This window comes from Anomaloglossus baeobatrachus, chromosome 2, assembly GCF_048569485.1.
Source record: "Anomaloglossus baeobatrachus isolate aAnoBae1 chromosome 2, aAnoBae1.hap1, whole genome shotgun sequence".
NCBI lineage: Eukaryota > Metazoa > Chordata > Amphibia > Anura > Aromobatidae > Anomaloglossus > Anomaloglossus baeobatrachus.
The window spans coordinates 281696726-281710389 of NC_134354.1; positions in this window are offsets into that span (position 1 = coordinate 281696726).

Below are 13664 nucleotides of genomic sequence, written 5' to 3' on the forward strand. Positions count from 1 at the left end.
ATTGCTTCACCGAAATTCTTCACATTTCACTATTCCTCCCAATTAATAAATGATCAAGCCCAAAATAGCACACAAATAGGTTTCTTCCAATTGTAAAATTCGGACCATTTTACTACCGATGTTTTTATTGCCCTTCTAACTACACATCAGCCGGCAGCCGAATCGATCTGTCTGCTGTCTTTTAACATTGGTCCCATTAGTGGAGATAATACCTTTGTTTAGTAATGGTCCCATCAGTTCGGGGATAATCCTTTCCCCTTTTTTTCTTAGTCACGGGAACACGCATTTTTACTGTGAAAATTTCACATCTTCTAATCCTGTTAATCACTAAATAATCAAATGCAAATAGGATAAAACTGACTACACTAAAATCGGAATCATTTCACTAATCCCGGTTTTGTCTTCCCTTCTGATCACACATCAGCCCTTGGTTAATTTAGACTGTTTGATTGTCTGTTGCTTTAGAGCAAAGGTATGGGCTTTCACCCCCCCCCCTCCTGATCAAGTATATGATCTATAGGTTCGCACCATTTTTCTTTTCATTTTACAAGTCCACAAATATATTTTTTCCTACACAAGAAATAACCACAAAAAAATCCAGATTTATTTGCATTTTTATTCCCAAACAATAAATGAGTAATGATATGGAAATTTTATATGTATATGTATATATATATAAAAAAAACCCTCCCCTTTTTTTCTTTTTTCCTTCAATGTGTCCATTGTCTCCACGTGTTGTTGAGTCATCACCCTGCAATCCTGAGGGGCGATTGACGTCATAGCTGCTAACGTGGCAGTATGGATTCTTTATAAGATGTCAGCCTTTGATTGTCTGTATGATTTCTTTTTTCCCTGAAGAAGGAGACGGTCTGTTGTCTCTGAAACGCGTAGGAATGCTGTAAATAAAAGAGAAATATTATATCACTTCCAACTCAGTGGTTTTTAAGCGCGGCATATACCCGTTTTTCTTTTGTCCACCATTATATTTATATCGTGCCTACGGGGCTGCTGCTTGAACCACGCGGACACTCACATGTCTTTGAAGGAGTTGTGACTGGCACAACCCCACCAGGTGAGTGTTACTGTACCTTCTCTAACATCATATGTTATATCGGGTAAGACCCTATTGCGCCCTTTTGTCTCCCCATTTTAGTTCATCTTTAATTATTTCATGAAATAATTAAAAAAAAAATCGACATGAGCTTCGCCCCATTTTTGTGTCCAGCCAGGTACAACTAGGCAGCTGGGGATTGGAATCCGCAGCACAGGTTAGCCCGAGCTTTCTGGGCCCCTCTTCTATGAATTGCAGTCCGCAGCCGCCCCAGAAAATGGCGCTTTCATAGAAGCGCCATCATCTGGCGCTGTATCCAACTCTTCCAGCTGCCCTGGTGATGGGTGGCTTGCTGGGTAATAATGAGTTAATACTACCTTTATTTTACTAGCTAGTATTAAGTCAGAGATCCTTAATGTTAGGCAAGTTTGACCCAGCCATTAAGAATCTCCAATAAAGGGTTAAAAAAAAAAAGACACCACACAGAGAAAAAATACTTTAATAGAACTAAATACACAGACACACTTAGACTCCCTTTTTATTTCTCCCTCGCATGCCTCCATGATCCATGGTCTTCTGTCTTCTTTCTCCTTCAACCATGCAGCTCTGCTACATCAGACAGCGCTGTATGGGAGGAAGATGCTGCTGCTTCCCATGCAGTCTATGTCACTCAGTGAGTAGCAGAGGCTGCAGGCTGTAAGCGGTGATGTCACCGCTGACAGGCGCATTGCTATAGCAACGGTGATCTCCATTATTGACCGGCTGTGGCAGCCGGTGAATAACGGATTGGGGAAGCAGAACGAGGAGCCGACCATGTGCCAGAGCATCTCGCCGGTACATGGGGATGCACAAACGAGCACCGCGTACCGGAGAGATTCACTGACAGGACGTAGCAATGACGTCTAGCCATGTGACCAGTCTGTAGCCAATGAGATAATAGACACGTGACTGGTCACATGCTTTTTTTGACGTCACGGAAGGTCCTATCATCAGTGCTGGTTACCGGGAGGACGCAGCGATTATCGGAAGGAAAAGCGGCAGGAGACAGAGTGCAGGACGGGTCGCGGGGACCTGTAAGTGTAATGGCAATGTTTATTAACTGTATGTGTACATTTATAATGTGTTTTTATGTGTTTGTGTTTTCCTCCCATTGTTTTCAATGGGGTTCGAGAGGTTCGTCAAACGGTTCGCCGAACCGAACTCGAACGGGGCCTCCATTCGACGAACCGAACTGAACTCGAGCCTTTAGAGGCTGGCTCATCTTTAGTCTCCAAGTTGTGTCTTGTACTGACAGGAGTATGGGAGCACCAGCTCTACACCTGTCTCTCACCACCTCCTATATTTCTTATGTGAATCCTCTATATTTCTTATGTCAATAGTCTAGGAAGCTAATGGCTGTACCAAAATATTGGTGTTGCACTGACAAACATATTTTTGCTGTTTTATGAACATTTCCACCCCCTAAAGGTGTTTTCTCTGCCTTAGGTTTGGCCTCCTATTGAACCCAATGAGGTTTGAAAGGTTTGTTAAATGGTCCGACGAACCGTTTGGAAAACGTAGCGTTTGCTTGGTGAGGCTCGGTGAACCGAACTTTGAAAGGTTCGGTCATCTCTATTCAAAAGGCAACTAATCAGTAATCAGTATGTATTCATGGTGATGGTTGTTATGACTAATTAGTCCTATTGTTGTATCATTTTGAAATTGAATACAATCTCCCCCCTTTTTTCCTCTCTATCATTAGTAGAGATGAGCGATGTTCGAGTCGAACGGTTCGGCAATTTCATGTTCGAGTGATTTTGGGGGGTGTTCAAGTCGTTCGACGAACTCGAACGATTTGCTTAAAGTTCGACAGTGCAAGTTACGTTCGAGAACGGTTCGATTACCAAAAATCGTAGCTAGTTACTAGCTGGCTTTTCACTGTAATAGTGTGAGTCACTGTGAATCATAATATTATTATCAAAATTCAGCGTATAGTGTGCGGGGGGACAGGGTTTAGATCAGTGCTGCTGCTGAGTGCTGAAAGAATGGCGATCGTCTTTTTATTTTTTTCCTAACCGCGTGTACAGTGGGGCGGGCCAGGCTGTCAGCAAATCACAGACACACACAGTAAAGTGGATTTTTGCCAGACAAGCAAGGGCATGTGTCATAGGCTGTGCATGTCACATGTCCTTGCCTTATAAGATACGGCCGTTTTCCCCATCGCCGCCATTATCTGTCTGCTGCGGGTGGGTGACAGTCACCGCTCTCGCTCCCGCTGCTGCTGCTGTGTGCACTATAGACATACAGTGAAAACTATACAGTGCTTTAGGGATTAGGGACTACTTGTAATTTCAGCCCTTTTCAGGGCTGCATTACTGCCGTTTATAGCCATTGTTGCTAGGCAGGTCTGTGCCAACGCTTTTCAGGGTTTTATATAACAGCGTCTGGCTACATCAGCTCAGGCAATTCCTAGGGGAATTGTTTCATTGGCATGGATAGAAAGTGAGGCTTCTTTTGCTGACCAGGAAGCTACAGCACCTGTGCATTCTACACACCTGCCCATTTTTGCTACGCAATTTTAATTGCAAACAGTGCTGACACTTTTAGTGGCATACTAAAATTGTCTGGGATACTAACTTAAGGCCGCTTTACACGCTGCGACATCGCTCAAGCGAACTCGTTGGGGTCACGGAATTTGTGACGCACATCCGGTCGCTTTAGCGATGCCGTTGCGTGTGACACCTTTTGAGCGATTTTCCATCGTTGCAAAAACATGCAAAATCGCTCATCGGTGACATGGGGGTCCATTCTCTAATATCGTTGCTGCAGCAGTAACAAAGTTGTTCCTTGTTCCTGCGGCAGCACACATCGGTACGTGTGACACCGCAGGAACGAGGAACCTCTCTTTTACCTGCCTCCCGCCCGCAATGCGGAAGGAAGAAGGTGGGCGGGATGTTCGTCCCGCTCATCTCCGCCCCTCCGCTTCTATTGGGCGGCGGTTCAGTGATGCAGCTGTGACGTCGCTGTGACGCTGAACGAACCGTCCCCTTAGAAAGGAGGCGGTTCGCCGGTCACAGCGATGTAGCAGGGCAGGTAAGTAGTGTGACGGGTCTGGGCGATGTTGTGCGCCACGGGCAGCGATTTTCCCATGTCGCACAACCGATTAGGCGCGGGTACCCACACTAGCGTGTAAAGCGGCCTTTAGTCTTCCTTTGCTGTCCAGGTAGCTACAGCACCTGTGCATTATACACACCTGCCCATTTTTGCTACGCAATTTTAATTGCAAACAGTGCTGACACTTTTAGTGGCATACTAAAATTGTCTGGGATACTAACTTAGTGTTCCTTTGCTGACCAGTTAGCTACAGCACCTGTGCATTCTACACACCTGTCCATTTCTGCTACGCAATTTAAATTGCAAACAGTGCTGACACTTTCATGGGCATAGTAAAATTGTCTGGGATACTACCTTAGGGTTTCTTTGCTGTCAAGCAAGGTATACCACATGTGTATTCTACACTTCTCTCCATTTCTGCTAATCAATTTTAATTTCCAAAAATGCTGACACTTTTAGGGGCATATTAAAATTGTCTGGAACACTACCTTAGGGTTCCTCTCCTGTCAAGCAAGGTACACCACATGTGCATTCTACACTCCTCTCCATTTCTGCTACGCAATTTTAATTTCCAAAAGTGCTGACATTTTTAGGCCCGTCTCACACATCAGTGAAAAACACTGATGTTCTTCACTGACGTGTAAAACACGCCTATGTCCCTCCATGGTCCGTGATTGCACTTAGCGATCAACTCACCTGTGCCCGCTCCCGCTCTCCATGGTGCTGAACGATCCCGGCTGGCGCTGACCCCCGCAGCAGCTGCTTCCGGGTCGGCTGTGTCATGCATTCATAAATATGCACGACAATAATGAGCCGGCTCAGAAGCAGCAGGCAGAACAGGCTGCAGAGAGCGTCGCTGGAGCCGGGTGAGTAAAAATAATTTTTATTTTATATGCACGTTTTTTTCTGGCACGTGTTTCATGGATCACACCACTGCATGGTCCGTGGGACATCAGTGATGCCAGAATAAAATGGACATGTCTCCGTGCGGCATTCACGGACACGCGGGTACGCCGCACGGAGACACGTTCAGTGAAAAATCACTGATGTGTGAGCAGACCCATTGATTATAATGGGTCTGCATATGTCAGTGATTCTGGTACATTTAAACAAAAGCACAAACGTACCAGAATCACTGACGTGTGAAAGGGGCCTTAGGGGCATAGTAAAATTGTCTGGGATACTAACTTAGTGTTCCTTTGCTGACCAGCTAGCTACAGCACCTGTGCATTCTACACACCTGCCTATTTTTGCTACGCAATTTTAATTGCAAACAGTGCTGACACTTTTAGTGGTATACTAAGATTGTCTGGGATACTACCTTAGTGTTCCTCTCCTGTCAAGCAAGGTACACCACATGTGCATTCTACACTCCTCTCCATTTCTGCTACACAATTTTAATTTCCAAAAGTGCTGACACTTTTAGGGAGGGGAATAGTAAAATTGTCTGGGATACTACCTTAGGGTTCCTCTCCTGTCAAGCAAGGTACACCACATGTGCATTCTACACACCTCTCCATTTCTGCTACGCAATTTTAATTTCCAAAAGTGCTGACACTTTTAGGGGCATAGTAAAATTGTTTGGGATGCTACCTTAGGATTCCTCTCCTGTCAAGCAAGGTACACCACATGTGTATTCTACACTCCTCTCCATGTCTGCTACGCAATTTTTAACTGCAGGTAGTCCAGGCTATCTGTGACGAAGGTGCAGGCGTGGATATAATGTTGCCTTCATCCAAAGGTGGTTCTCTCAATATCTGAGAGAGCTCAACACCAGAAGCTGTTTCCACTTCAAAAACAACTGACGACCTGCCAATCACACTGCCTGTTGCGGGTAAAGGGGTGGAAGGTCAGCATCAAAAAGCATGTGTGACTGCTGTCCCCACAGTCACAGAGGATGAAGAGCACGCAGATGCCATTGATGGGGCAGACGGTGGTTGCACAGCCCCGCTAGGCCGCATTGTAGCACAGTGAACTTCCCATTGTGACTTATACTTCATTTAAAGTTGTGTACAGGGTGGCTCCCCAGTATACAGCAAAACCACACACTAGGAAAAGGACTCTTGGCAGTTGGGTTGATAAATGATTGTTTAACTTTCCAAAAACAAACAATAAGAACCATGCATAAAACTGAAAGAATAGAACAATCTATTCACAATTCCAAAAGCCTACACCCCTATGCGGCGACACTCGTAATGGCAATTTATAACCCCGCTCACCAACGTTTGCCTAATCAAGGGACTGTCTAAACAGTTGCCTACTACCTGGTAATCCCTCTGCGTAGCAGGAGTATTTGTGTGTGTGTGTGTGTGTGTGTGTGTGTGTGTGTGTGTGTGTGTGTGCGAACACGACTTACCAGTGTCGCATCACAAGAGCTTACAACTTATCTACCTAAACATAGACAAAACCCATTACCCCCCCCCCCCCCCCCCCCCGAATACCCTTGTTAGCTGAAGCCTCACAGATAAGGCAGATGATAACAGTGTGAAGGCAAACCTCACAGCTCAGCAACACAGTCCTGGAAATCTTGTAAAGCAACAGTCAATGCAAACATGTGTTGCTGTGCCTCTATCATTTTAACTGTAACTCACAAATTGACAGAGCAGAGGCATCAAGTCTTAAGGCCCCGTCACACTAAGCAACATCGCTAGCAACATCGCTGCTAACGAACAACTTTTGTGACGTTGCTAGCGATGTTGCTGTGTGTGACATCCAGCAACAACCTGGCCCCTGCTGTGAGGTCGTTGGTTGTTGCTGAATGTCCTGGGCCATTTTTTAGTTGTTGCTGTCCCGCTGTGAAGCGCAGATCGCTGTGTGTGACAGCGAGACAGCAACAACTAAATGTGCAGGCAGCAGGAGCCGGCTTCTGCAGAGGCTGGTAACCAATGTAAACATCGGGTAACCAAGAAGCCCTGTCCTTGGTTACCCGATATTTACCTTCGATACCAGCCTCCGCCGCTCTCACTGCCTGTGCTGCCGGCTCCTGCTCTGTGCACATGTAGCTAGCTGCAGGACACATCGGGTTAATTAACCTGATGTGTGCTGTACTAGGAGAGCAGGGAGCCAGTGCTAAGCAGTGTGCGCTGCTCCCTGCTCTGTGCACATGTAGCTGCAGCACACATCAGGTAATTAACCCCATGTGTGCTGTAAGTAGGAGAGCAGGGAGCCAGCGCTAAGCATTGTGCGCTGCTCCCTGCTCTGTGCACATTTAGCTGCAGCATACATCGGGTAATTAACCCGATGTGTGCTGTACTAGGAGAGCAGGGAGCCAGCGCTCAGTGTGCGCTGCTCCCTGCTCTCTGCACGTGTAGCTCCGTGCGGTGGTAACCAAGGTAAATATCGGGTTGGTTACCGATATTTACCTTAGTTACCAAGCATCTTCCACGCCACGCTGGGGGCTGGTCACTGGTTGCTGGTGAGCTCACCAGCAACTCGTGTAGCCACGCTCCAGCGATCCCTGCCAGGTCAGGTTGCTGGTGGGATCGCTGGAGCGTCGCAGTGTGACAGCTCACCAGCAACCTCCTAGCAACTTACCAGCGATCCCTATCGTTGTTGGGATCGCTGGTAAGTTGCTTAGTGTGACGGTACCTTTATTGTCTATATAGTTGGCCTAAGCAGAACAGATACTGTACTGTGTGTATATATATATATATATATATATATATATATATATATATATATATATATATATACAGTATATACAAATGAAATAAAAATGTGCATATTGCTAAATTATATTTAATTCATATAATTGCATTTAACAAATAAAACAAAGCATATTAAAAAATAAACTGTCAAAAATTATTATATCATTTAAATCACTGCGGTAATTCAAACCATGGGGGATCTTGAATTTAATCCCATAATCCAGAAAGCTTCATTTTTAAAAAGGACCTTCCTCCAGTCTCCTTCCCTATGCGGTTTATTTATTGTGGCTGCACCAAAAAACGCTAAACACTCCAAACTGCCTGCATGTTTCTCTACAAAGTGTCTACTGCACCAGATATGTTGGTAAGTTTATTTTTGCTAATGTCAGCAATGTGTTCAGCTATTCTGATCTTAAGTCATCTGATTGTACATCCGACATATAAAAGATTACAACAGGTACACATAATTATATAGAGGACGTGTTATTTCACAATTATTGGAACTTCTAAGTTTGATTTCACCTGAATTACCCTGTCCAAAGCATTGTATCTTATGTACACATTGTCATACTGAACATTGATTTAAAATGCACTTATAAAAACAAGTTAGATGTAACCAGGTTTTCTTTGGTTTAGATGTATTATAAAATAAACTAGGAGACAAAAAAATCTCCCAAGGATTTAGCTCTTTTAGCAACAAAATTACACCCTGGTTTAAGTATTTTCGCTAAGATTTCATCCTGATATAAAATTGGTAGATATTTTGCCGCTATGTTTTTTTATTACTAAACGATCTTAGAAAATTGACTTTATTGTTAGAATTTACACCAGGAGAACCATATCTATTATTATTATTATTATTATTATTATTATTCCTGTTTTTTTGTAATAATTGAGTCCTAGATATTTAATTATCTTTTTGTTTCTTCTCTATTCAATAATTTTTTACCGCAACCTCTTTGTTTTAATCTGGATTGTATAGTACTGCACTACTTGCTAAATAATTTATCACTGGTGCAGATTTTTTTTTTGCACGTGCCAGTTCTCCAAATGGTGAAGCAATAGTGTGCTTTGGGTGACAACTGTCAGTCTCTAGGAGGTTGTTTCCTGTAGATGGCTTCCTATATATAGTTATATCAATTTTGTTATTAAATGGATCACCCATCAAAAAAAAAGATCCAAAAAACGAATCAAACATGGTTGTGAATGAGTAAATTTTAAATTGAAAGTATTACTATTAATGTAGCAAATGAACTCTGGTACGGTCACCCCATGTACACACCAGACAATCAAAATATCGTCAACGAAGAGACCGTACCAGAGTATACAATCAGTAAATAGATTATTAATAGAATAGATGTACTTCTCCTTCCACCATAGAACAAACAAAATCGCCAAACATGGTGAAAATTTAGATCCCATCGGGACAACAAGAATTTTTCTATAATATCTTGAAATGTACATAAAATAATTTTATCACAAGAGATATTCTATGGTCAAAATCAAAAATTCACAGGTTGCTAGTGTCAAATTTAGAATATTTTCTGACAAAATTATCAATTGCATTTGGGCTAATGTATGAGGAATATTAGAGTATAGATCCGCTATGTCGCAAGACAAAATTTATATTCCTTATGCCAATTTAAAGTACGAAAATTCTCAAGTACATCAGTGCTGTCCCTCAAATAACCAGGTATATTTTTAATCATAGGCTGCAACAAAGAATCCACCCAGGCATCGAGTATCTGCATAAGGGAGGAGATTGGCGTAACGTTCTTCTTGAAAATTAAGCTTTATGGATATATGATTAAATACAACCCCATGGTTTTAATTACTGCAGTGATTTAAATTATATACATTAATGAATTTTTGACAGTTTATTATTTTGATTTATTTTTATTTTTTGTTAAATAGAATTATATGAATTAATTATAATGTATTAATATGTAAATTTGGATTTCATTTGTATATTTTTTTTCTATGAAATTTGTTGGATATGTGAATAAATTAGTTTTACCATATATGTTTTTTGTTCAACTTGTGTTCTAATACACGTGTTCCTTATTTTTTAATTGTGTGATAATACCACATTGAGGGAAGCGGTAAATGTTTTTAAATGTTTGTGTAGTAGAGTTTGGACATGTTACTATTAAGGCTTAACGCCGAAACACGTCCACATGCTATCCTGCTCCTTGATATGTCATTTTAAAATAGATTAATAAAAGAAGAAAGGAAGTTTTATTCATCAGGACTACAGCCGTGAAGTTTTTTCTTGGAATTTAGTAGACTACAATACCTGTTTTGTTACTCCAGCAGAAGTTTTTATTTATGGTTAGTTCAACAATGCATTGAGCAACAGCCATTGTGTGAACATTCATAGTTTGCTTAGTTTCAAGATATCTATCCATGTATTCCTGAGTGGAACTAGTTTAAACAGCACCATGATCTACAAAGAGATTGGAATGTAGGGCATAATGTTTGGGTTTTTGCATTTTTGTGTATGGGCAACAAATGAAATAAGCTGTCCATGCATCACTGCCTTCAATGTACACTATAGTAAAGGGGTAATCTGCAGATGAAATATTGTTATCCACAAAGTTGCTTCATTAGGCATGAAGAAATGGTTTAAAGTCCTCTGATGAATGTAGCTGTACGGGAAATCTCCAGATTTTGTTCATTGATTTTGGTAGTCTTAGGGTCCCATTACACATAGCGATGTACCCGCGATCCCACCAGCGATCTGACCTGGCAGGGATCGCTGGAATGTCGCTATATGGTCACTGCTGAGCTGTCAATCATGCAGAGCTTCACAGCAATCAGCAACCAGCTATCAGCCACCAGCGACCCATGTAACGATGGCTCCCTGCACACTCAGAACCGGCGCTCGTTGGTCTCTCACTGTCAAACATGCTGATGCATGCTGCACAGTGGGAGACCAAAGAGCAAAAAATGGTCCTGATCGTTTTGTCAAGATCAGCGACCTCACCGCAGGGGCCCGCTCACTGCTGCTTGTTACACACAGCGATATCGCTGGCGAAGTCACTGATACGTCACAAAACCTTTGACGTTTCAACGATCTCGCTAGCGATCTCGCTATTTGTGATGGGGGCTTTAGAGTAAGGGGTACTTCTCACATAGCGAGAACGCTGCTGAGTTTTGTGACGCACCAGTGACCTCATTAGCGATCTCGCTGTGTGTGACACTGAGCAGCAATCTGGCCCCTGCTGGGAAATCGCTGCTCGTTACGCACTGCTCTGGTTCATTTTTTGGATAATGCTCTCCCGCTGTGAAGCACACATCGCTGTGTTTGACAGCAAGAGAGCAACGATCTGAATGTGCTTGGTTACCCGATATTTACCTTAGTTACCAAGCGCAGTATCGCTTCCACGCGTCGCTGGGGGCTGGTCACTGGTTGCTGGTGAGATCTGCCTGATTGACAGCTCACCAGCGACGCACCAGTGATCCTGACCAGGTCAGATCGCTGGTGGGATCACTGGAGCGTCGCTAAAGTGTGAAGGTACCCTAAAGATTATATTTACAAACGTGTGATCAGAGATAAGGAGTGATTCTATTGTGGAATGTTGGACTCGTGAAACAAACTATCTGCAATTAGGAAGTAGTCTATTCAGGTGTGGGAGTTGTGAATGAGTGATAAATGTTATAATCCCCTCTCTAAGTTGTGAAGTAAGTGTAAGCCAGGGATTCCCATCATGTGGCTCAAGAGGGGAGCCGCATGTGGCACGTGGGCCAGTAATGTGTGGCATGCAACGTCTGTCAGCTTGGTGCACTATCATTCAACAACTATGAAGAGAAGTAACACAGCATTTCAGAAAAGGAACATCATACCAACAGTAAAATATGGTGGTGGTAGTGTGATGGTGTACAATGGTTTTGCTGCTTCAGGATCTGGAAGACTTGCTATGTTAAATGGGACAATGAATTCTGATGTCTACCAAAAAATCCTGTAGGAGGATGTCTGGCCAATCGGTTTGTGACCTCAAGCTGTATTACACTTGGGTTATGCAGCGGGACAGTGATCCAAAACACATCAGAAAATCCACCTCTGAATGACTTAAGAAAAACAAAATTAAGATTTTGGAGTGGCCTAGTCAAAGTCCTGACCTAAATCCAATAGAGCTGTTGTGGCATGACAAAAAAGGGTGTTTCATGCTTGGAAACCCTCCAATGTGCCTGAATTGCATCAATTCTGCAAAGATGAGTGGGCCATTGTAAAAGACTCAATGCCAGTTATTGCAAACGCTTGATTGCAGCTGTTACTACTCAGGGTGGCCCCACCAGTTATTAGATTTAGGGGGCAATCACTTTTTCATGCAGGGCCTTGGAGGTTTAGATTTATTTTTCCCTTAATAAGAAAGACCATCATTTACAGTATAAAATGCATTACTTGTGTTTTATATTTATCTAATATTTAAATTTGTTTGGTGATCTGAAACATTTAAGTGTGGCAGACATGCAAAAGAATAAGAAATCAGGAAAGGGGTAAACACTTTCTCACACCACTGTACAAACTCTTTGCAACTGTTGTCTTTGGTAGGATTTGAGCCCAGTACCTGAGCGCTGCAAAGCAACATTTAGAGGGGTGCTTGAACTTGAATGCAATAATGAGGTGAGTGCACTTGGTGCAAGAATACTGAATGTGGTAAAGTGCACTCCCAGATGTAAATATCCTGCCTATAAGGGACAGGGGAACAAGAGCACATTGTGCATTTTGTGAGGAAGTATTGGTTGTCTTTATACTAGGTTCTCGGTTTCTCTACTGTGTCCGGAGAGAGCACTGAATGTGGCTCGCCACCATCTCTCACCATTGTATCTGGTTCCTGACCATCTATCAGAGCTGAATGTGGCTTACAACCATTTCTCAAAGCTGTGGCTCTCACAGTAGGAAATCTTGGTGTAAGGGATCACTAATGGCCAGCTATCTTAATTTCTATAGAAAGCTGTTTCTTGCCATTTGTAATGTCTGGAGGTGTGGATATGAATTGGCGTGTATTGATTGGGCTGCAGACAATGTACACTCTTGAATGAACATTGATTCTTTATGGCATTTCAGGGAGGCCAAAATGGGACAGAGTGTGCTTAGATGTCTGAGGCGACAGGCTTCCCCATACTATCTTCATTGGGCAGCGTTTGAGAATGCAAGGAGTAGAACCTTACCAAAGATGAGATGGGATACAGCTGAAGTTCAGACAAGGAAAATAAGGCCCTTATTGCTGTCCAGTAAAAATAAATGACTCCTCAGCTTCTTTTCTTTTTTTTTTTTTTTAATTCTGAACCATCAATTGCACAGTTTAAGGTTTTATTAAGTTGATTTCCATGGTCAACCAACTGTATAAAAACCTAAAATCACCATGCCAAGTATGCACTGGAACGGTCTAAAACTTGCTGTCCCTGGAGTCTGGAGCGTTTGAACTATGTACATGGAGGTGAGCTGAGAAATCTCACAGGTAGATGCTGGTGTACCAGCACCTCCTAGAATGAATAGGGTTATCTATAAGATTTTATAGAGGAAAGGTAATAACACAGAGCATTTTTTCATCATTTAGACTAGCCCTCTTATTTCCAATTAAGAGTAACAATTTGCGGGAGACCGTTACATTTTCCAGTATTACTGTGCCGCTGTGCACAAAGCAAGCTTCAAAATAAACTAGTTTGATATGTAGTAAAAACTGTGGGCCTGACCACACAAATGTTCTAAATGGGAACAAAAGACACATTCCCAGTTTTGAGCATCCTTTAATAGTGCATTTGATTAGGTTTGAGGGGTTAGGTAAACAGACCTTTTTTTTCTAATACAAAACTAGTTTCATAGTTTTTATGGTTGTAGGTAGACATAAGCCCATGAAGTTTATCCT